Here is a 25,189-nt window from a genome sequence, read left to right as displayed (position 1 = left end):
TTCCCCAATTAATATAAAATTTTACATTACTTTCAGGTACTGAAGTGGGACAATGAGCTATACAAAACACTATTTTGAAATCGAACAACTGATTAGCAATTTTGAACACTATAAGGAGGAAGGTGACCTGGGAGAGAAAAGCTTCCTTTATAAACACTAGTCATATGATGGAATTTAAATATTTAACAGTCCAGGTGGGTGCAAACCAGGTCAGGTGGGTGTGCCAATGAAAGCAGCATTTTTGGCTACTTGGGTTTTGCTCTTAAGGAAATAGAATGTGATGAAGCAGAACTAAATCAGCAACATACCTGGGCGATGTCCACTTTAAGTTAACAGAGAGCAGAGATGGAAACATCTTGGCGACTCTCTTGGTGGCCTACGAGAGAACTGTTACAATTACATTTTCAGTCCTAAAAGAGATACGAGTCCTAAATATAGCATTCTCAATTTCCTTATTACGTACGCTCAAAAATGTACTAGAAAGCTAATGAGTGATCTTTCAACAATGGGAGGGAATTACATACTGACATATAAATTATCTTAAACAAGGGTGTATTCTGCCTTCCGGTAATCAAATCATTGGATATATCATTATTAGAAGGCTAATGATGCAAAACAGTCACCAGCAGGCTTCATGCAAACAACAAAATACTGAAAACCAATATGAACAAGAGTTTAGATACAGTACAAGGATTAGATACAAGGATATTTAATTCCTTGCTCATGAATACGGGAAAAGGTATATATATATGGTATATAAAAACAATGCTTATCTATCAGTGTAAAGAGGAGGCAAACAGAAGCTAAGAGCTACAAAAGAGGTAAGAAAGTGTCTAACTGGAATTTTAAAAGTGGGTGTGTCAATGGAACCAGCAGTTCTGGCTAATTGAGTTTTGTTCTTAAGGAAACAGAAAGTAATGAAGCAGAACTAAATATTTCATCAACATACAGTACCTGGGCGATGTCCACATTCTGGGGATTCTCTTGGTGGCCTGCAAGAGAACTATTACAAGAAAATGACTTGTTCAGGAACCTCCAACAGATGATGAATGGATGGATATTGTAAATGAAATCTATGTAATGGAAAAAGTAACCTTTTCTCTCAGATGGCAATCAGAAAAATTCATGAGATACTGGGCCTCTCGGATTTGTTTTGTATCTACTTTGAGGGCATGATACCATAAATAACACTTAAAAACATTTGTTTAATTTATAATTGTATTTTTATTCTGTTTTTACTGGCACACTAGTTATGTGCCTTAGAATTTGAACATTCTTTGCTATATAAAACGGGCATCTCATCAAGAAGCAGGTGACATGTGCTCTCTAACCCCTTAATGCTACAAAAACAAATATGATCTCTAGCCTGATGAGCTGCTGTGTGCTTTGTTATGGACTTTTAACTTTCTGATGTAACCTTAAATATATAACTGTGTAACTATTTCTCTAAATAAGATGATTTTCTTTTAAGTAAACTACATCATTACAGGCATGGAAAGGGATCAAGGATGTACAGTAACTATACTTCTGAACACAAATATCAGGTCACGGTGACTCCTTACAGTCATTGGACATGATTTAATATAGACCTTAGATCTTCAGGTTCATACAGAAAATGAAGGAATTTGTTTACTTCAGATTTAAGGTTCCTAGGTGATATGATGGTGCAGAGGTTAGTATGACTGCAATGCAGTGCTGGGGTCCTGGGTTCAATTCTTAAGGATGCTATGTGCATGGAATGTGTATGTTCCTCCCATGTTTGTGAGGGTTTTGCTAAAACAGTCCAAAGACATACAGGTTGGTTAATTCACCTCCGGAACAATTGGTCCTGGTGTGAGTGGACTTGCCAGTATACAAATAGGTAATGGTTCCCTCTCGACTGTGTCATGAATAATGTGGTTAGAAAATGGATGGATAGATCGATCTAAGGTTCCTCAAATAATTCTTTAATCTTACAGTAGGTGTACCTTTACTTTAATTTTTTGCACAAAAAAACATTAACTGATAAAATCTGACAAGTGCTCAAGGCATTTACATTTTAAGACCTTCCTGAATGTCAAAACTTTGCTGACGTCCAATTAAATCGTTAGGTGTAAATGAACAAATATGGTATCTTCAGATTCTAATTTTGTTTGGCACACTTGAAGGCATTTGAATCTAATTTCCTAATTTCTGTTACAAATGTGACATTTTTCTTCTCATGCTATGATTATATTACAATACATTTGGGCTTTATGATACAGGATACAATTTTTTTAATGGCCTCTGAAGTGCTGTGATACCTTCAGGGGGGAAATACAGTACATATCACCTTGGTGACTAAAAAAAGGCTTAAAACAGCTATTGAGATTGTGTGCTCAAACAAGTATGAAATGACAGCTGCTAACGCTGCCTGAGAGAATCTCATTGCCAAGTGAATATTAAATATAAATGTGAACCAAAGAACCAAGAAATAGCATCATAATAAAGTTCAGGACTCTTCTGTAAGATGGATGCCTTTCATTTCATTGTTAGTGTTACTGCAGCCTGAAACACCACATACTTGTGGGAGATGTTATTCAGTATCATGGGGTCAGTACAATGCATTTATACTAATTATTAGTTAAAATTAAATTGGATGTTCAAGTACATACAAATTAAAGATTCACAAAAATATGTGTGCATCAATATATAATGATGTAGATTATCTTATGCCTTAAGGAACTCAATGCAGCACTATAATTCTTAAATATTCAGTTAACATATCCAATTACATTTTCAATATTTTTTCCTTCACATTTTGAATATTCAATTACCTTTTCTTTTCTCCACAAAGTATCTTCAGCTCCCAGTGCACAATACATTGAAGTCTTGCTATCTCACAGAATACCAGGAGTCATTTCTAAAGACATAATTGATTTTCAAGAATTAGTTTTTCCAACAAGCTACAGGAGCTTCACTTTGAAATTAATGTAGAAAATGAAAAAAGGGCACATCAAAGATTAAAAGTCATGACTTCTTACTCTTCCATGGTTATTTTGGGATAACAGTTGTCCTAAAACAGAAGTGACAGAGTGATTTGAAAGCATCACAGTATTTGTCTTACCAACTCCCCACTCATCTGTTAAAGTGAATCACCATATTACTAGCTGAAATACTCTGAAATATTTTCCAGATGATTTCTACAAAAGACAACAATCAACTAAATGGAAAAACAGCATTAAAATAAGTTCCAAGCAACTGCTGTGCTGTATTTCTAGGAAATATTGGGTATTTACAAAGTCCTTAAACACGTGCCTCTCACTTTCTAATTGTGCCTTTTTCTTCCTCTGAAAGAAAAAAAAAAGACCTACACTCTTATGTCTTTCTTTTGGATGAATTATTAAAGGACTTGGCATCACGATGCAGTTATGATTTGTTTATACAACTTGTTTCCAGTAACCTTGAAGTAATGACATAGAGCATTTACTCTTTTGTGATTTTTTTCTGATGCAAGCCTGATATGCAATACCTCTACAATGCAATGTCATTAAGCCTGGCCCATTGGAGTAATACTATCTCACAACAAATGAAGTAAGCAGCTGAGGCTGAGGCATTTATCTCAGGCTTATTGTTAGTACTTAGTTAGGCCTGAGGATGCCATCATGTCTGGCTACAACATGAGAGTTTAAAGACATGACATTTTTGATGATTGTTTTATAAGACTGACCTCTTGATAACACAGGATATTATTTATGCATATAAAGTTAATTGAAAAACGACACTATCAAAAGGACTTTAAAAGATGTATGCCAGGATGCCCTGGAGAGTTAATCATACTGTATATACTGTTTAGTTCATGTGCATACCTGAATCTTAAAAGACTGCCATGGAAGAAATCACTTAACTTTTAATTTACACAAATAAAACAGAACCCAAATTTAAATTGGGTCCCTGGTGCTTCTTTAAAAAGAAAATGATTATATTGTAATGATCTCAGAACCTCATTAAAGCCACAAAAGAGCAGAGCTCATCCAGCTCATCAATCTCATTTGGTTAGTTTTTTTTTCTGTAATCCTGTATGCAGTACCGTTTCTAATGGGAATAAACCCACCGAGGTATCACATCCAACCTGTAAAGGGAAAACTTAGAACAGTAAAACAAGTCTAATTTTGTGTTTGCAAGGAAACTAGAGCACCCAGCAAAAAAGCATGCAAACAGGAGAAAAACATACAAACTGTAGACCTGATCTGGAATTGAACCCAGAACACCAGAGACAGAAGGTAGCAGTGCTAGCCAATATGCTAAGGTGTTGTCTGCAATGGAATTATAATATATAAGTGCCTTTTTTCAATATTACAATGTAAAAAAACAGACTTTTTTACATAGTCTCAGACATAAGGCAAGTTTAAATTACAGTAGATGATGAAGGGGAAGTAGTTAAAATACTGAATGGATATTTTACTCAAATCTTTACTGAGGAAGAAGATGACATTATGTCTCTGCCTGATCAAAGACAAAGGATTTTACACAAAGTTTGCACAGAAGGGGCAAACTGTTACACATACAGTATATCAATTTACAAGTACCAATTTAAGGAGCAATTCATCTTATGGAAACAAAATCTTATACACAGCCCATTTCCAAGCCTCTCCCAACAAGCGTAATACCCATCCATAATACGGGAAACAAAACCGAACCAGGTAATCATAGATCAATAATTCTTACTTACAGTAACTAAGTGTTCTAATTGGGGTTTTCCTAATGCACTGAACAGTGAACAGGTGAAATGAGAAACAATGGGCTTGGAGAGATCTTTAATCTTCACAGCCCTGACGTGTTCTCTGAAGTTCACTCTGAAGTGTTCTCTGAACACGTCAGGGCTGTGAAGATTAAAGATCTCTCCAAGCCCATTGTTTCTCATTTCACCTCTGACGGCCACGACCACTCTAATCTCTCCGTCTGTGTTCTCAAAGATGGTTTTCCGAACTCATACTTCAGAAAGACCACCGAAACTAAAATTATTCTGCAGCTAGGATCACACATTCTCCCTTCTCTTAACAACAGACTACTGTTCTTTTAAATTTTCTCCATTCATTGGAAGTTTCATTTCACACCTCTCTGCACCCATTCTGACTTCACACCTCTTGATTGGCCTCTCTTTCTGTCCCCTGCTCCCACCTCTCACTCCTCCTCCCTCCCAACCTTTGTTCTCCCGCTACTTTACCTTTGCCTACTGCCCTGTCTCTCTCACACCTGAAGAAGGCTCTACGGCCGAAACGTTGTGTTCTCTTTCTTCTTTTTTTCAGCATGGAATAAACCTATTACTTGTTCCTTTGCAGCCTAAGCATGCTGACGCAGCTACCCACCTGAACTAGTATTGAAAATGGTATCTTTCCTCATGCACAGCGTTTCTCTTTGAAGTGCTTATACAAGATTAGTATAAAAAACAGTTTTATATTTCTTTTACTTGCATATAACTCTCCATGAATTTCAGTTTAGGTGTCTGTGGAATCTTGAATGTTGTCCAGATCTTCATGAAATTCTTTATTAACTTCTATAGTATTCCCTGATCCCTCTGGTATCATCAAGGAATGTGACTAACAATATCAGAAGCCTGATCATTGATGTAAATTAAAGCAGAGAAGTGGACCTAATAAAAATCGCTGTGGTATTCAAGTGTCACCTCTATTCGAGCAATCATTTGTTATCTACAGTACAGTACATTCCCTGTATTCTATCCATTAATCATTCATTTTGGATTAATAGTCAATCCAAAGACAGCTGTTGCACTGAATTGAACCACCTGCAAACTGAAAATCGATCTTTCATGAGACACATTATCAAACTTTCCAGCTAACCAGTTATGTTGTTGAAGCTGATACTCTGGCTTCTTCGGAAATAGCCAGTTGCGATCCTTGAATTTCTTATACTATTAGCATCGAGTGCTCCTTTACTCATTACCTTTCGTATGTTCCTACTTCCTGGTAAGCTACTGTACAAACTCCTAAATCGTGACTTTTCTGTATGATACATGATCATGAATGCAGTCTGCATCATATTTTTTGGTTATACACAAAATGCAGATACTGAAAATGCTCATTCAAGTGGAACTTTGATAGGTTTACTTAGATTAAAGTCTTTTTCAATTTCACTGAGAACTTTAGAATGCCATCTAAATGATATACAGGTATGGGCAGAATGTATACTGTAAGATGAGAATGATTTGTGGTTAAAGAAGGTTCTATCATGCACAATAAATGGCTTTTTTTAGACATTCTTGCTCACTACCACAGAGGCAGATATTCAAGAAATGTTAAATACAAGTCCCTGTCAAACACATACTCTATATTGAAAAAAATGATTGCATTATGATCTTTAATATTGTTAATCTTCTTAGGACTTGCGCTAAAAGACAATGCCTATGTCCATGCCAAAACCAAAAAATTAAAGACCTGTTTTAACCAAATGAATGGCAGACATCCAGGATCTGCTGTTGACTAAGTATTATTTTGCTATTGGACACATACTTCAGACAGTGACATTAAAGATCCTGTAGCACTGTGCAGAAGACTTGAGGTATTAACCCACGAATCCGGCCTACATTCAACTTCAGGCTTGCCCAGATTGTCCTACCTGAATATCATCAGTACTAATGAACCACAGTCATTTCTTATTGTCACCTGATTTGCTCTTTAGTGCCTCTGGTTTCATGACTGCTGTGCATTACCCAGTCTAGTACCGCTGTTAAGTATGAAGTGTATACTGGGATGAAAAACGCATGGAAAATACAAAAACAACAACAACAACAACAACAATTATAAAGTAACAAATTGAAGTAATTAACTGAAGTCCACAATGGGTAACAAAGACAAGGCAATCACCCAATCACAAACATTATGGAAATTAACTACAGTATATATATATATTTCTAACACAAACACCTCACTTTACATTCATCTCAAACTTCTCTACTCCTCTACTCCATCTCTGCCTTGCATGGTTCATGGCTCATAGCTGAGCGTGGTTCAGTCCTATCGGGGTTGAAGCCTCCTCATCTTATGGCCAAGGCTACCTATTAACCAAGCGGCTTAAGCCAAACCTACCTTACCCAGTATTCCAAACATTCACAAAGCATTCAATTCTTGGTGGCTGTTGTCCCTAGTGAACTGTACAGCATTCTATTTAAACTTCACATTTGCATAATAAACACTTAAATAATTGCAAAAGTATCAAAACGAAAACAGTTAACGAAACAATAGCGAGCTTTTTTTTCCCTCTTCCTAGTGCTTACTGTGGTTAAGACCACAATTCATCGAGCGAGTAAAGAACTCGCTGCCAATGAAGTTCAAATCCAAAAAATAGTATCCTGTTTCATTTATTGAAAATCACCCAATTTCATTTCAACTTTCATAAAACAGGAACACACTCCAAGATAGAACAAAGCATTGTTCTATTAAAATATTCAGCTTTTAGATCATATTGGTTTTATTAGATAGACAAACAGGTAAAAGAGACTTTTTGGCAACAAGACATTCATCAAAAAAGCTAAATTGATCCAACACAAACTATATATTATTTTATTAACTATATTATAATTAATGAGAGTTATAAAATGCATAGGTTTGGGCTTGCGATCTTTATTCTATATTCTATTTATTTTGACACTTGTGGACCTTGCCCTGCATCTACTGTTAGACATGTACAGTAAGTAACATTAATTTAAGTTGATCACACAAAACCGTCAAATGCCTGCTGCACATTTCACAATAGACTGCTGACAACCTGACTCTGCATAGAATAACACAACCTGGTGTTTCACCAGTACTTGGATTGCAAATTGAATGATAAATTCCTTTTGAATTAATGGTACTTGTATATGCGACCCTGTTTTAAAATACCCTGCCACAGTTTGGCCTTTTTTGGAAATGCATTGGCTGTTTTGCATGATTTAATTTCAGTAAACACAAATGTTAAAAATGAGCTTTAGTGGCTCTGACGCAGACTGCCAAGAAACAGGAACAGTCCTGAAAGCCAGATTTCAACAGATCTCTCGAAAGCAAAACGTGAGATGATGTGCTTATTGTTTTCAAACAGATCTTTGTGTCTCAAGGGTCACTGGATTAGTCTGAACATTATTACATTCCCATTCCCATCACAAGCCCCCCCCCGACCTCTAGACATTCTATTTAATAATTAAAAACAATGTATAACCTAACAAATTAAACATCGATTGATTACTTCTTCACCACTACTGGCTTGATCAGCATGCATGTACTGTAGATGGGAGAGTAGCTCTCAAGGCTTCAATCTACAACACATACTGTTTATGTATTCTGGGAAAGGATGATGAACAGTGATTTGCCAGTATACATTGTGGAAAACAACACAATTAACAATGTTGTCTAATTTAATAAGTTCTCCCTCTTACAGTCCTATCAGAAGCATACACAGAGGAATGACTCAGTCAACCCTGTAAACAATTCTGGTCGGTACTTAGGTTACCACATTTTTGTCTTTAATGAAACTGGAATAAGATTGCCTCTGTAAATGACAGCATGACTTTGCATTTAAAGTCTCTTGTTTTTTCTTAGGTCTGCTTCTTGTGTCTGCTACCTAAAATGCTGGCACGTGCATTTTTCCTTTTGCTTGTGTTGCTTACAATAATGTCCCCTACTGTATATGTTTTATGTCACTTGGAAGAAGATGATTTACAGTAGTTTTCTTATTACAGCCTAAGATGTACGTTAATGTTGGTGGTGTTTTAGTTATTTATCTTTCCTCCTTTATCCTCCTGCGTGTCCCTTCCTATACTAAATAACATGCCAGCTCAGTATTATTTTTTATCATCTTAAACTGATTTAAAACTGTGTATTTTTAAACACTGTTTCTTTAGTGGTCAATGTAAAAGCTGTCAAAGCCTTTGGAGCCAACAGAACAGAGAGTGCATTTGTAGAGCTGATTACCTCAGTATTGCAATAACATGCCTTAAAGATTTAAGTTAAACACCAAACAGGTTTAAACAGTGAAAAAGGTTGCCATTATGATTCCATACTGTTCATCCTTCAGAAAAACTAAATCAAATAAACCATAAAGATCCTTATGTACAAGTGATGTCTCAGTCTCTTAAGTAGTGAACATAATGTAAAGGATACAAAGCTCAGATAAAGATTTTTGTAAGACGATTAAGGCGGGCACAGAGAATACTTCAATTTGCCAGTGGAGCAACCGAACGAAGGCAAAGAAAAGAAAGAAAATTAAATGCCAGTAGATTTCTAGATTAGAGTTACGTGTTAAAAATGGCTTTATGCAGTGAATTCTGGAGGGGAAGAGATAACAGAACCTAAGAGTGTGGCCACTGACACGATGCTAATTTTCTGCAATAAAAATGTGAGCGAGGAAGAACTGAGATACAGCCTTTGGATCTCATCCTTCAATCAGATCCTCTCTTCACAAAGATGAAAGCACACTTGGATGCATTCTACTGGGTAGAATCTAGACACCTGCCTGGCAGTGACTGTGGTGGTGAGTAGTCGCTTTCAGAACCACCCTAAAATTAATGCCACTTTGTGAATAAGAAGCTTATACTGTACATGACAGCAACAAACCACGTGCAAAGCGAAACACAGCCTCTAGCTGAGAGCAACAACTTGGACTTATATTTCAAAGGATTCTATAATTGAATAAGAAATACAAGGGATAGAAACAGGCCTAAATGATCTACTGGAGCAGCTTTGAGCTCCTAGCTAAAACCAGCAGCTTATTTTATGATTACACATTTACAAGAAGGTTATGCTCAATGTCTGTAGGCTCTGCATTAGAAAATCCTAAGACTTTAATAAATAATCCATAGTTGATCAGTCTTTGAACTAATAATGTTATATTTGTCACTAAATAAGAAAATCTGAGAGCACACATCATGTTTAAGGAAGGAATATCATGATAACTACTGTAGGTTATTGAGTTGCCCACAAAGAACATTCCAATAATGTCATTTACTACTCGTTAGGAAATTTCCTTAACATTATTATTATTATAGTTATTCTTCAAACCATTGGTATAATGAAAACATAAAAATAGTATATGTGTTTTAGTGGAATCACAAAAATAATAATAAAAAAAGTAGTCTGGCCTTTTGTGAGATAAATTGTCACGTGTGGAAAGGGTTTTTCGTTTCCCATCAGATGAAGGGACCTTTCTTTAATCTTGCAAGTGTGGGTTATTTTTTTTCTTTGAATTGAATACTGGCCTATTTGCTGAACCAGGCCATATACACTGTCATTTTATTCATTTTGTCTGAGCAAACACCTGAATTCATAAGCCACCCACGCCAATGATGTAGAAATAAAAACGTACATCATAATAAGGTTGGGAAGAGTTCAGGGGTCCTCATTAGAAGCGTTTCTGCAGTAGCAGCTACTGCTCTGCTTAATTAAACTGTGAACCCAGGGGCTAGGACTACATCTTCCTTCCTCATCAAGCCTACACACCACAAAAGTACAGAACCATCAGTCAGGTAAAGCAAAGTTCTTCTGTTCACAAAGCGCACTGAAATCCTGGCAAAGCTGAATTACAGTGCTACAGTAGTTTATGCATTTTCTTTGGGTCACATGTGAATGAGCCTTCATGCCCCTAATTCGCTTTACAATTTTAATTTGTGGACTACATACAGTATAGGCTGATATCTGATCCTGTAAAAAGGCTATCCTCACTAGTTTTTAGGAAACCACTACTCATCTTGCTTCTGTGCTACTAAAAGCATAAAAATATATCCATACCTGCAGGTGTATCACTCTTGACAAGGAAGCCTAGCTGAGGCGTCAAGGTTCTCTATGAATTACCAGGGGATCCGACAGCACAACCCTGCCAGCGCCTTTTTCCCTGCAATATGATCCAAACACGCACAAGCATGCCTGTGCAAAACACGCCCACGCACACAAGATGCCGAAACAAAAAAGAACGGCACAGCAAGATCATTTCGTTATCCACTACACAACACTCACGACCCAATACTATACATACACGTTTCTAAAGAAGTGACAGTTCTGTCTGGTTATTTGTCAGTTAGAGAGAATGTTGTTGTTTTTTTTTTTGTCAAACTTGGTCTGTAATTGTAGAATTCTGCAGCTTCCACTGACAGCATTCGGATATTGAATCTTAGTTCTATTCAAGATAAACTGCACATTTCTTAAGAACAGACTACTTCTGAGTTTACATTATTTTCTGGTGTCTTACTGTACTGTAGGTAAGGCCACTATAGAAGCTTTTCTTTTTTTAAACCCACAGATATCTTAATCAAGGGGAAACATTGCTTGCTGGATGACTCTCCTAAAGAAGGTTTTTATTATTGCCTTTGATTTTCTTGGCTAGATCAAGAGCAGTGAAAGGCTAATGAACCTGATTTTTGCTCTCCTTCTTTCTTTTCCATTATTATTTTTTCTTTTTTTACTGAGAAACACACTCTATTCCCACAAGGGCTGGTTTTCTAGCCAGTTTTTGTAGTGCAGTAGACAGAGGTCCAACAAGGTGAACAGACAAGCTCAATTAGGGTCACACTGGGAGTTGAACTCTGCCCATCTCAGTCTTCAAACTAGCCTATAGGATTTCCTGAAACATTTAAGGAAGTGGTTTCTGTGTTAGTGGGAATAAACAGATCCGAAATGTAAGGAAAACACAAAGCGCTTACACAAGGAACAACCACAAAGAGACAGGAATGGGGTCAAAGTCAGCAAGCAGCAGGACTCACAATGGTACTATTGTAGCCTAAGAGTAAGAACAGAAAAAATAAATAGATTGAACTTTAGATAGTCTAGAAACAAAAATAATCAGAACTGGCTGTGCAAAAATGCTGATCACATCGGAAATACCTTTTACTTTTCGCCTTAATTCTCCCCAGATTTGTAGTGTTGTTTTTCTTATTGAACAAATATGAGCACTGGTCAGCATGTCCATTTTTATACAACTGACTTCATTTAAAATTCCCCACCAGGAAATTAGCATCTGTTAAAAAGAAAATCTTTTTTTAATCGCCTCTTGTGTTTCTGCTTTCTTCCAATATGAATAATGCTGGCCCTGATGTTTTTTCTTACTATTTTACATTGCTGTTTAAATGGCAATCCAAATAATGGTCGTCTGGTGTATTGTAATTGGTTAAGTATGATTCGTGTCTACACTGCAATGTCTTAATACTTATTTCCTTGTTCTTTGGAAATCCATGGTTCAGACCTTGTATATTGTATATTCATGTGGTTGTTGCTACAGTATATCAAATTATTTATCTGTTTCTCTTCTCAAGATCCAAGGTACCAGGTACCAAGGGGTCTCTTAGGATCTTGTGTTCTGTTGTAATAATGGATGTAAATTAAGCATACAAATTGATCATGGTACTTTTCTGAGGCATAGACCCTCTTATTTTGATAGATGTATGGATTGTATAATACTGTATTGTCCATATGAAAAAAAGGACAGTATATTGCAATTGTCGGATAAAATAAAATGATATTGCAATAGAACAGTGGTGTGGAATCTAGGTCCTGGGGGAGCATATTGTTCTGATTTACAGACCATAGAGACTAGACACTCTTACATTCTTTTCCAGGCCATTATACCAGAAGGTTTACATTTCTTAATCATGGATACCACAGCGGTAGCTTCAGCATTCTGTGGATTCTTTTACAGCCATCCCCTAACACATGAAGGTTAGTGACCATCAGAGAGATCTCTGACCTTAACCACGCTGAAGTATGTTACTACTGAAAGTCTTCTGTGTGTTTCCTCTTTTTCTTACACCCCAGGGAAGCGGGGACCCTTTGGAGATCTTTATATGGTTCCAGAAGTTTCTGCTGCACTTCAAAAGAGCAGAATCCTCTACACAAGTCGGGAGACTTTCATTGCAGTAGAAAGTTATTGTAGTTTTGCATTTTGTTGGATTTTGGTTTAAATGAATAGTTACAGGCACAGTGGTTAGCATTGTTGCCTTTGCTGCCTCGCAGCACCACTTCAAACCAGTATTCCACTACCTCCCCCCCAGTTTTCCTGGAATAAAATCTGGACTTGGATAGCTATATGTGTGGAGTTTGTATGTTCTCCCCCTGTTTGCATGTGTTTCCTCTGGGTGCTCCAGTTTCCTCCTGCCGTACAAAAACATACTGGTGGCTTAATTGGCTTCTGGGAAAATTGGCCCTGGTGTGAGTGTGTGTGTTTGTGTCTGTGTGTTGCCCTGCAATGAACTAGGGTCTTGTCCAGGGGTACCGTGCCTTGCGTTCCCTGCCTGGCAGGATGGGCCACAGCTTCTCTGTGACCCTGAATTAGATGAACTGCTAAGATGGATGGAATACTTACAGGTGTGATTAAATGCGACCCACATATTTTCTGGAATCCAATGAATATGTTCAAGATTTTTTACAATTGTTTTGGACAAAACACTTCTGTAACTCATTGCATTACATGATTATATTGTTGTCAGTTCATTAGAAGTATATAGTAAATACATCTGGAGGGCAACATGTTTTTTGTCAAGTGACTTCTTAGGAATTGCTGTTCCCAAACAGGTTTACAAATGCAGTAATAAATATTTAGAAAACAAACTACACCCATTTGCAGCACTCTGATCTCCCTGCTGCCAGCTGTTTTTGATAGTCTATATAGTCTGTTTTAAATGACGCCTTTTTATTTTCTTCAAGGGGAACAGTCTGGTCAAAAAATAACTTTACCCACAATGCTCTGAACCAAGGTGACCTGGGGTCATATAGGGCAAAGTTCCACTGCTGGATTGGACTGTAACTAAAGGAAATTTAAAAACACCAGAATGTCTCCCCCTGAAGTTCTCTGATGTAAACAAATTAACTTAAATTGTGCATACCCAAAAGGTGTTAAAAATGTAGCAAAGATGGAAATCATACCACCATAACCAATTGTTAATAATTATACTAAAATAATGAGTATGCTCCCTTTATTAAATAATTTGCTATTGTACACATCTGGCTTAAAGGAAATAACCAGGGACACTGTAATCATTTGCTTGTTGGGATAGCAAAGTACTTCCCCATTTCTCCTCTCGAGATCTGGATTGAGAAAAGACTTAGGCATCAAGGGGTCTCAACTCAGGTGTATATTAACCCACATAACTAAACCATTCTTAAGTCTTGTGTTTAAAGAAAGCATGTTATTTTCTTTTTTCTGCCCATCGTATTCATTCATGGATGAAAAATTATTATAACTGAAACTTATGAATTCTCAAAAAAATATTAATAATAGTATTGCTATAGTACTTCACAATTACAGTTATTACTTTGGACTACATTTGCATCTGCAAATTAACTTGCTATTAGTAGAGAAAACCAAAATGTTTAAGATATTCACACATTTTTCATGATTTTATAAACTCTTATCCAGAACCAGTACTTAAAAGTCTAGACGGGATATTTGTATGTATTACAATTCTTGTGAGACTCTCATTGCAAGTCTGGAGATGAATAATAAAAATGCCCTCTGTAATCTACATCAGGCAGTGTCTTCTCAGAACATCTGCACCACAGACTCTGTCATCTAAGAAATGTGGAGAACAGCTTAAAATGCTTGACCTACAAAACACACTGACAGATCAAAACCATGGTTTGAGGAAGAGACATTAGGATGCATAAGGAGTCTTGTTAATTGGTATCTGAGGTAGAAGACAATTAACATAACAGGAGATCCAAGCTAAAAAGTACATCCTCAGAGATTAGGATTAAATCAATTTTTACAAAAAAAATCTATTGTGAGAATAGTTATTTATTGTTTAAGACCCTGGTCACAACTTGTGAACTGTCTGGTTGCTACTGCAGGCGAGACTGATTAGCGCAAGATAGAGAATAAATAATGCCGAACGTCAACAGCAACTAAATTCTGCCTTTTATTTGTCTGTGCATTCGTGATGAAGTATAAATGAAAACAAGTATTTGCTAAAATGACTTAATGTTTATAATGTTTTGAGGTTTTACAATGTACTTCCATAAAGTCCTTTCAAAAACATTAAATCAAATGAAAGATAAATACAAAAAATAATGGAAAATATATTGGAAGTACATGAAAAACACTAACTTACTCTTTTTAATCAACACAATTTATATTTAGGCATAACAGATTTTGCTTTGATTTTAAAACATTAAGCATGCCACCATTGAAAAAAATATTAAATTCACAAAAAAAAATGAATTTCCCTTTCTGGTCTGACATCAAGCGCTTGTCATAAGCATTTGTTGAGCATCTGTACCAAATGTCACAGTAGTGTTAAAACATCTGACTTTACAGTTTCATTCATCAGAGATGAGCCATGCTTGCTGGAAACATCAATCCACACACACTTGGACAGCAAACCAGAAGTCATTTCCCACTTTTTTTCTGAATCTTTAGACCAAAGAACTATCTTCATACATTTGCATTGTTAAACATAAGGAAAGAAAAATACTTTTATTGCATATATCTACAAAATAATAATTACAAACTGCTTAAAATTTCCAACTTCATAAAATGGTATGGAAACCTAACATTAAAAATTGTTTAACTAGAGGTTTAGGCATTTCTTAAAGGAGGTTTGACAGTTTGCAAAGATGTAAAATGTAAAATGTTCAAATGTTTTGCCACTTATATATATATATCTAAATGTATATAAATGTATATAAATCTAAAATGTGTCTAGTAGATTTTGATTCATGTCTACATTTCATCATCAATGCACTGAAGCTTGCTACCAGATATGAAATGCCTAGAAGTGTGAAATTAAGTAATACCAATAATTACATGCCAGACAATAAAATGCAAACATTTCACATTATCTAACAGAAGTTAATTTTCACATGGAATCATTTCTTAACAGTGGTATTAGCATTATAGAACCCTGTATCATCTTTGTGGACTTCACTTAATTATGTGTTGCTTTTCTCAAAAAGTCAAAGTTCAGCTCTATAATCAGCACATCAAATTCGACTGTAGCATTATGTGTTGAGAATTATCTTCATACATTTACGTTACGCATTGTAATCAAACGCCAAATGAAGGAATACTGTCCTACTAGAACAGGTCTGGTATTGAGCATGGCAGCAGATGCAGTGAACTGAAGACTTGCTAGATAAGTTCAAGTTGAAGTTCACGTTTTATTTTTCATTCCAGCCACATATACAAGTACAGTACACAGTGGAACGAATTATCGTTCCTCCTGGTCCATGGCGCACTATGGCTGCCATCGCATCATCCAGGTGGGGCTGCACACTGGTGGTGGTGGTGGAGGGGAGTCCCCATTACCTGTAAAGCACTTTGAGTGGAGTGTCCAGAAAAGTGCTATATAAGTATAAGCAATTATTATTATTATTAAATGTTAAAGTATAAAAGCAGTTTCATTGCTGTAATTTTTCCAACTCAGAAAGACGTGCAGTGAAATGTACTGTTCTCGCAAAACTCCTTTAGCTTCACCCATTCTGTACTCATTTCAGCTGTGGGCAATTTAGTGGTCAAGACCAATGGATACTAACACGGTGTTACACAAGTGTTGAAAATGACAGAATTGTCTGACTTCCAACACCTTGTAAAAAATGTCATCACAATGCAGACACTTGAATTGCCTTCTACAGTATGAGAATTGCATTGCAGTATTTCCTGTTCTGTTTATTTATGCTCAGTCCATAGTATTTTGTTTTCATAAATTATCAATAACATGATAAAAACGTTGCAAAAACTTTAAAAAGGCCACCAGAAAAGGCAGATTCTAGGAGTTTCATTTAGTTGCTAAAATGCAATAAGCTGACTCAAGGGCAAAAGAAATAAAAACTAAATAAAAAGCACTCAGCTGCAACTTTTCACTATGAGGAAATTATTTTCTGTACAGTGTACTGTCCCTGCCCAAAACAATATGAAAATTAAAGCACCAATAAAATGTCTTATACATATTCCCAGAGTAACCAGAGTTACATTTTGCAACATGTAAAAATTAGTCTAAAATATCTAAGATTAGGAATGCTTGAAATTAACCCAGTTTTCAAAAGCATCACAATTGAAAATACACACACAAGAAAACAAAGACTCCCAAATAGTGTGTAGCAGCATTTTATAAAGCTCTAAGCAAAAAGTCCCCTCAGGGCATCAAATTGGTTGTTCTCATTCTTATGAGAAAAATGTTAACTTTTTCCAAAATGAAGAAGCCAAACAGTTTAGAAAGGTGACTGGAGCAAACGGTTTTCATGAAGATCATTTGTAGATCCTGCTGAAAAAATCAAACAGAAATAATAGATTATTCCCACATCCCATCTTTGTGAGTAATGACTATTAGAGAGCTGTTACTTGAGGACCTTGCCTTGCTCAAATTCAAACTGAAGACACAGTACATGTGGTTTTCATTGTCTTTCTCTTCATATCCAAATCTCCTTCTTGCAAGCATCAAGAGATTTGGACACCTTGATTAAAGCTGGATTTAACTACATGAAACTCACCTTTCCTTCTTTCTACTGTATCCCTATTAGAAAGATTTATACTAGTTGGAACGTAAACCAATTGTTTGTCCTATATTTATGGATTTTTTGAAAAGCTAATTCTTTTATTGTAACTGATTTACACTGGTTTTTATAAAGCAATTTTGAAAATATGCTCTTTAAAAGCAAAAAATGTAGGTTGATTTCTTGCTAATAGTTCCCATGTTACGAAAATGCTCTGTTATTAAAATTGTTTTATACATGTCCCCTTAAATAAGCAATGGAGGAACCTTTTATATGTGCTTTTTCCACAAGGTAGGAGGACCACTCCTATTGTGTAATGAGAAAATAAGACCACTTCATCTAGTTTTCTTTTTATGCTTCGTACTCTACAGGGGAGAATAGCAATGGTCTAATGTTTGTTGGTTTTACTTTCCAAATTTCCTGATCAGACCATCTGTTTTCATCATATATGGACTCGGCTAACGAGAAACAGAAATGACCTCCTCTGCATGGGCACCATGCTACACAATACTTAGTCTTGAGTCCACTTTTGATGTAACAGAATGCCTGGAGGCTTCCCTTAGCTATTCTGCTAGCTCATTCACCTTTACTCACAAGGATGCCTTCTTATATGTCAACCAAGATGTTACTCTGTCAGGAGTGGATGTCTCTTTCACTTATTTCAGGAATTCCTACAGGGCATCTGGTGATCATATCGCTGGTTTTCAGCATTCCAAAAATAGAATTGTCCGATTTTATTTGTGATCGTAAATGTTTTTAGCATAAGGCTCAGTTGTACATTTATAGGAAATGTCTAATGTTTGAAGTTTCTCCAGTGCTTCCTCCATCTAATTTAAGTTGTTTAATTTGGCAAAGTAGTGAGCATTTTTCTATAAACCACTTTAAAACCAGCCTGCCTAAGAAAAAAAATAAATGAAAGCTTATGTAGAGGGTTGTGATGCTGATGATTATGACATGATTAACTTGTTGCTGTGCCTGGTTGCTTCGTGTCTGCTCATCAGCATAAGTATTAGATGATAGGTTTTGTAAAATGCAAATAGGATACCCTCTAGTGGAAGAAACCTGCAATAGGACATTAAATAGCTATTTACTCACCAGTAAATCAAGGGTCTACGGTTGCCATACGTTACATATTTTGGGTATATACTGTAACTCTCAGCAAGAATCAATCAAAATGTGAATGAGTTAGTAAGCAAGGCTTTATATGCACAAGACATTGATGCTCACATGCTTACTGTGACTTTTGTGGGTTGACTATGTGTGGAGCTTGCATGTATTTAATATCCACCCTGGAGAATTGTGTTTTTCTCCAATTTCTTCCCATCCCCCAGATACATATTGGCTAGGTTAATTGGCATCTCTAAATGAACTGGCATCTTGTCTGAGCTCTAGTCCCACCTTGCACTCAGTACTTCCAGTAACAGACTTTCAGGTAATGGATGGATTACTTTTACTTGCCTAGCAGGTGATCTTGTCCAAAGTGACTTACAGTTTTGATAGTTTCATAGTATAATCACAGAATAAAGCAATGGATATGATTACAAGCAATATCACATACAATAAAATTATAAGACATTCAAGCTACCACAATAAAGCTAGTATAGAAACTGAAATACTGTTAAAGAAATATATAAATGAAGTAACTAGCCTCATGATTTCAAGAAATAATGAAGAAACCCAGTAGGTACTTATTCAATGTTTGCATTGAATAAATGCAACAAATTATTTTGTATTATGGTATTCAGAAATGAACACATCTCAAGTAAAACAATATAAGGATTTAGTGAAAAGTAATTAGGTGTGGTCTTAACGGAGAATCTTTTGAGGGGAGTAGAAAAGTAGTTTCCATCATCCAGAAGGAGATGGCAGGAATGGAGAGGAAGATTTGAACATCAGCAACTAAAAATGATCCAAGAAGTCGCGGAACATCATGAGAATAGCAAGATCCAGGACAGATAATAATAATAATAATAAGTGGACACTTTGAGTGGACACTCCACTCAAAGCGCTTTACAGGTAATGGGGACACCCCTCCACCACCACCAATGTGCAGCATCCACCTGGATGATGCGACAGCAGCCATAGTGAGCCAGAACGCTCACCACACATCAGCTCTCAGTGGGGAGGAGAGCAGAGTAATGTAGCCAATTCATAGAGGGGGGTTATTAGGAGGCCATGATTGGTAAGGGCCAATGGGAAATTTGGCCAGGACGCCGGGGTTACACTCCTACTCTTTTCGAGAAACGCCCTGGGATTTTTAATGACCACAGAGAGTCAGGACCTCGGTTTTACATCTCATCCGAAGGACAGCACCTGTTTACAGTATAGTGTCCCCGTCACTATACTGGGGCATTAGGACCCACATAGACCGCAGGGTGAGTGCCCCCTGCTGGCCCCACTAACACCTCTTCCAGCAGCAACCTTAGTTTTTCCCAGGAGGTCTCCCATCCAGGTACTGACCAGGCTCACACCTGCTTAGCTTCAGTGGATTGCCAGTTGTGAGTTGCAGGGTGATATGGCTGCTGGCCAGATCCTTGGGTAACACAAAAGAGAGAGAGTGCAGAGAGTAAACCTCTCTGGGAGAGCCAACATGAACATGATGGCTAACAGGCAGAACCCTAAAGGAATGTTAAAGGCGATAAGATGCTGTCCCTTCAGAGTGATGTTGTTACAGAGAGTAGAGGGTTATGGCAGAAAGACAGGTGGTGGACATCTGTCAGCAATGGCCATGGTAAGAGCAAGGAGAAGAAAGCACAATTTGAAACATGTAGTAGTAATGTTTGGTAGGTCTACGTGGAAGAAGAATGGAACATTCCAGGCAGGACACCAGCTGATCATGGGAGTTATGAGCTGGATGCTTGCAGGATTTGAAATGAGTAGGACTTTGAGTATGGTTTTCACCCATTTCTATAATTTCATTAATTGGGCAAGGTTGAGGGCAGCACAGTGGCACAGTGGCTAGTATTACTGCTTTTCAGCACTGGGGAATTTTCAATTCCTGGGTACTATTTGCGTGGAGTTTGTATGTTGTCCCTGTGTTTGTGTGGGCTTTCTCCCATTGTGCAAAACATTAAGTATTCGACTTTATGAAACCAATGACAAAAAAAAACCCAACTATGGAAGCTTTCATTAAATCATTAAATACATTTAAAAATAAAATTTCCACAGTTAAGGAAATGCATGTTGAGTCATTTGACATTGAAATTTCAAGTTATGGAACAAGAAAAGTTTTTCCAGTTGTAATACACAAAACTGACAAAATTCGCAACATTCAAATTGTTCAGGGGAGCCTTGAATATATATATTAGTTCCCGACTGCTGTCCCCATATTTAACAGTCCTGTTCTGTGGCACTTCCAATTATGTAGGAATCAATATTTAATTAACATGTTATAAGGTAGCTCACAGTACTCATTATAATTGCATTTTGAATTCTTTCCGGACGGAAAGCCAAAGTCAGTAACGTTTTGAAATGCGATTGTTCTTCACAAAGACAGAACCAAAGGTTAATCTATGCTTATGACAGTTATTAGAGCAGCATTGAAACTAATGCACCAGCAAGTATGGTGACTCACTTGTGGGCTATCATATATAAATAAAAATCAAACATAAAAGGGAAAGGAAAAGGCTGGTAATGATGAAGAATGGCAGCTGAGAAGTAACACTCCACATTGTTGAAATTATACCGTACTGCTTGACATCCCTCAACTTTCTCCATCAGTAATGTAATTAGAGTTGTGGTACTGAAGAGCAGCACAAAGAAAAGGCAGCTCCAATGTACTGCCTTTCACCAAAGAGAAATGGCTTAGAGTGAAAACAAATGAAACTCACAATAATAGAAAGGCAAATTACCAGAGTGGAGTGGAAGGAATTCACTTGAAATCTTAAGTTTCACAAGAAGAGTGGTAAAACGGTTTTTAAGACAATGAAAATTTCACCCGCTTCTTTTTTAAATGAAAAAAAAATCCTAGAATGTAGCCTAATTTATATAGTTCATACATTGGTAAATTGAATTTTATGGAGAAAATGATAAAACAATTTATCTCTGTACCGAGTTTTGTTGTGCTTCCTTTCTTTAGCAGGGCACAGAACAGTACACTTATCTCTTTCAGGAAAATTGCATTTTTTGTTACTTTTTTTCCATCCCTTGAATACATGTTCAGGTTATCAGTTGATTAAAAAAAACATGTCAAGCATGGTTTATTTCACACTGTGGACTTGTACTCTTTGGCCCCCAGATCCCAGAATACCATGGAACTTTGTAGAAACATCCCATCATTCTCCGTGTGCTGTAAACATTTCATCAGTGGGTGACAAATAGAGTGCCAACAACTGCCTCCACTTGTGTGGATTCAAGTCATGTATCCCATTAGGAGAAGCACTTTATGAGAGACGTGTGAAAGAGCACCTGCTGTACTTGGACAGGATACTGTCTCAGGCTTGTCTACTGGGGCAACTGAAACAGCATCTTTTAATAGCAGTGTCGGTACTATAAATGTGCGCCAGCTTAGAGAAAGGGCTACAGACTGTTAGACATTACGGTAAATCAATGCAGTTTCTGTTCTAAAATAACACTTTATAAAAATTTAAAAAATGTAAATGTAACAGACTTTCAGCTTAGGCTACCAAAAACTATTTCTACAAGTTGTTACTGTGTAATATATACAGTATATGCGAGACCTGACAGAAAACATACCTAAGAGACCTGACATGAAATGGAAATGATAACGAAGAAGAGAGTATTGATGAGATGTGCTTTGAAACAAGAGTGAAAACTGAAAAAAAGAAATGTTACCGCAAGCCTGGAAACAAATCTATGTGCAAGACAAAGACAGCAATCTTCATTAGAAAGCTTAAGGACTGACAGGCAGGGATATCCCACAACTGAAGACAATTAATGATGGGGAACAAGAACATAAGGCTGAATCCGTCCATTTACAGCATATTGATGATGGGTGTGGCCAATGATACACATACGGTACCTACAGTATGGTAATTATTTTAATATGACCTCAAACTCCATCTTCTTATTAAGTATACAGTGCTACCACCTTTAAGCGATTATCAATAGGGACAATGGGTTTATGCAGTAACTACCCCTGGGTTGCTACAGCTGATGCACATCGAAGTACTTGTGGGAGGCATCTTGGAATGTTACAATTCCAGGAGTTTTCTGGTGTTCCTTGTGGGTTTACTTTTGCTCTTTGTATGTAAAGCCTCTCTATGGGTGGCATTACAAGAGTTCCCTGGCCATAGTTATCAATGATGATTGATATCACCTTGCACGTTGTCCTGTCACATCCTTACAGAGGAGTGGATGTAACTGCATTTTAATGTGCAAGAGTATAAAGAACAAACAAGTTCTGGTTTGTGGTCAAGAGAGTACATTATTTGATATTTAGATATGCAATGGGAAATGATGTATTTCTCTTAACATTTTATTAAACAAATGGAAAAGGGCATAAGGATGACATACCAAGATTAACTTAAATCAAAATGTTGTGCCAGTGCGGTGGGGAAAAATCCAAGTCCCGGGTGAGCAGACGGAAGCACCGGTGTGAGGTTAGAAGGGGACCAAAAATAAGACAAAAAGAGGTGAACATTTTTTTTAAAAAGTGTACCGCTGTGCCCCGTAACCTCCAGGCTGGGCTTTCCCAATTTAGTAGGGTCCAGTCTGGTGAGCAGGGCAGGTAAGGCAAAAACAAAACAAGAACTTAGTGCATGGGGAAAAAAGTGTGCGTCTGCCTTCCCCAGTGAATCTCCGTGATGGGACAGGCAAAAAGAAGACACCTTACGTGAGTGTAATCCCCTCCGGGACCGTCGGTGTAAAAGTCCCCCTGGCCCTGCTCGCACCATCGGGGGTTGGCCAGTGTGCCTTTACATCTAGAAGCCGGGACAGCTGGGACTACAAAGGTGAGGCTCCGCCCGTCTACCAAGGCTCCGCCTCCACACCGGGCACGCCCCCGCGTCATGCCACACTGTGTATCGAGTGCTTCCTATTTCCGCATCTGATCATCATGGTATATGTGGAATTGAACACTATGAAATCGAATTTCATCAAATTAATTGGCACATTTCCCCATACTCCACTGTCTACATGCTGACACTTGACGTGTTTTTTTTAAGGAGATTTTGAAAGAACTACTGTAGGTCATGTACATGGAGGGAGAGGTCAGACTGTGGTGAATCTTCCTCTCAGGTACAGGGTTTAATTTACAACATTTTATGCATGCAACACTAAGAATACTGCATTGGGTTTCAAGAAGGTTCATTTCTTCAGACCTTGTGCCTCAGGAGTGCCAAGTTGAAAACCCCCTCACTTCACAAGGCAAATGAGTTAAAAGCTCCAAACAGGGTACACTTACGAAACAGTAAGGATTAGTGGGTTTTGTTTCCAGTGTTATTTTGTATGCCCATTAAAAAAAATAATTATACCGAAACCAGAAACAAAATTCTGAAAAGTAGGTGCTGAACAATTTGTTGCTTATAAATGAAGTTTCTCTTTTGACTACTGTACCTTATCAAATGTTGCCCTTGCAAGCCCACTGTATACTGTAGCAGCAGAAGAGATGCCAACTTCTTGAATAAAACATCTCTCTGGTCAGACATAACCACAATGCTGCAAAAAAGCACTGAAACAGACTAAAGCTCCTTCTCTGGAAATATGGCTATTTTTACTGCATCAGAATTAAAAATCATTTTAATATTTTAACAAAAAAATATTTACTTCAGACGCATACAAGATGTGGCCTTGGATGCGTGCATATTTAATGTATTCTAGAGTCATTTATAACTGACACAGGATGAACATTTGCATTAAGAATAAGCATCATATTGAATGATTCATTATTCATTTATTCACATGAAACTGCATCTAAGGATCATTAGCAGACCCAGAACACTTACAGTGTGCAAAACCAAAATATAGGGAAAAGCACTCCACATGGGATATTCCTGACTGTAAATCCTCCCTTGAGCTTCAATGATAAAATCAATTACTTTTCCAATATTATTAATACCTAATGTTATCCCATCTAATTCATTTTAATTTTCATAAAGGCTTTTATTTAGTGTCCGTCTGCTCCATTTTCATAGACCATGTGACTTCTACTGTTTCCTGCTTGTTTCTTCTCTCTTATTCTGTAATTTTATTTCACCTACTGTAAATCTCTTTGAGATACTACTTTTAAAGATGCTATATAAACATTTTTGATACTCTCTCTTCCTTTGTTTTTTTCTATTTTTAAAGCAGCAAAACACATTCGGGCTCAAGGGAAAAAAAAATACTTGAGCATTTTCTTTCCTCGAGCGAAGGGAATTTTTGTTCTCTGTAAAGATTCTATCCTACAATGAATGTGTTTCTCTGCAGGGAAATAAGAAAATGAAGAAAAAACTGTCAAAAAGAAAGGCAAACCTCTTCAACATGAGTAAATAATCAATTTACTATTACTTTTGGAGACAGAACCATAAACCTTGTTTGGAGGACATTGATGAAAGCTTATGGAAGGACAACTGCAGCGTTGCATGGAGAAGTTGCTGTAATTGTCCAAGGCCTTTGGGTAAGGAAGATAAAAGCTATTTGCAGCGATTGCCTGAATAAGCCGGTTAAAATAGAGGGAAAAAACTCTATTCATTTTATTTCATATTCTGTTCTCAACTGAACGAAGCAATTGTCTTGGTTTTCCTGGGTTTGATGTGTGGTGATGTTTGCTATCCGATTTCTCCGATTACTTTTTTAGGAAGTTTTAGTCAACCTAATACAACATT

At 37.0% G+C, this 25,189-nt stretch overlaps 1 long non-coding RNA gene across 1 annotated transcript in view; it reads right to left on the bottom strand.

The window, feature by feature from the left end:
• LOC148641063 (uncharacterized) overlaps positions 1-25,189 on the bottom strand; it is a 58,554-nt gene that overhangs the window by 7,604 nt on the left and 25,761 nt on the right. Inside the window, exons 2-4 of the long non-coding RNA XR_015930304.1 lie at positions 2,796-2,881; positions 955-1,003; positions 309-376 (exon numbers count right to left, since the gene is read on the bottom strand). This is a non-coding gene — a long non-coding RNA (uncharacterized LOC148641063). The remainder of the gene's footprint in view (positions 1-308; positions 377-954; positions 1,004-2,795; positions 2,882-25,189) is intronic.

The sequence above is a fragment of the Lepisosteus platostomus genome, chromosome 25 (genome assembly GCF_059453375.1).
Source record: "Lepisosteus platostomus isolate fLepPlt1 chromosome 25, fLepPlt1.hap1, whole genome shotgun sequence".
In the NCBI taxonomy this organism is placed as follows: Eukaryota; Metazoa; Chordata; class Actinopteri; order Semionotiformes; family Lepisosteidae; genus Lepisosteus; species Lepisosteus platostomus.
The sequence above is the reverse complement of the archived record's forward strand: the minus strand, read 5'-3'. Positions and strand labels throughout refer to the sequence as shown.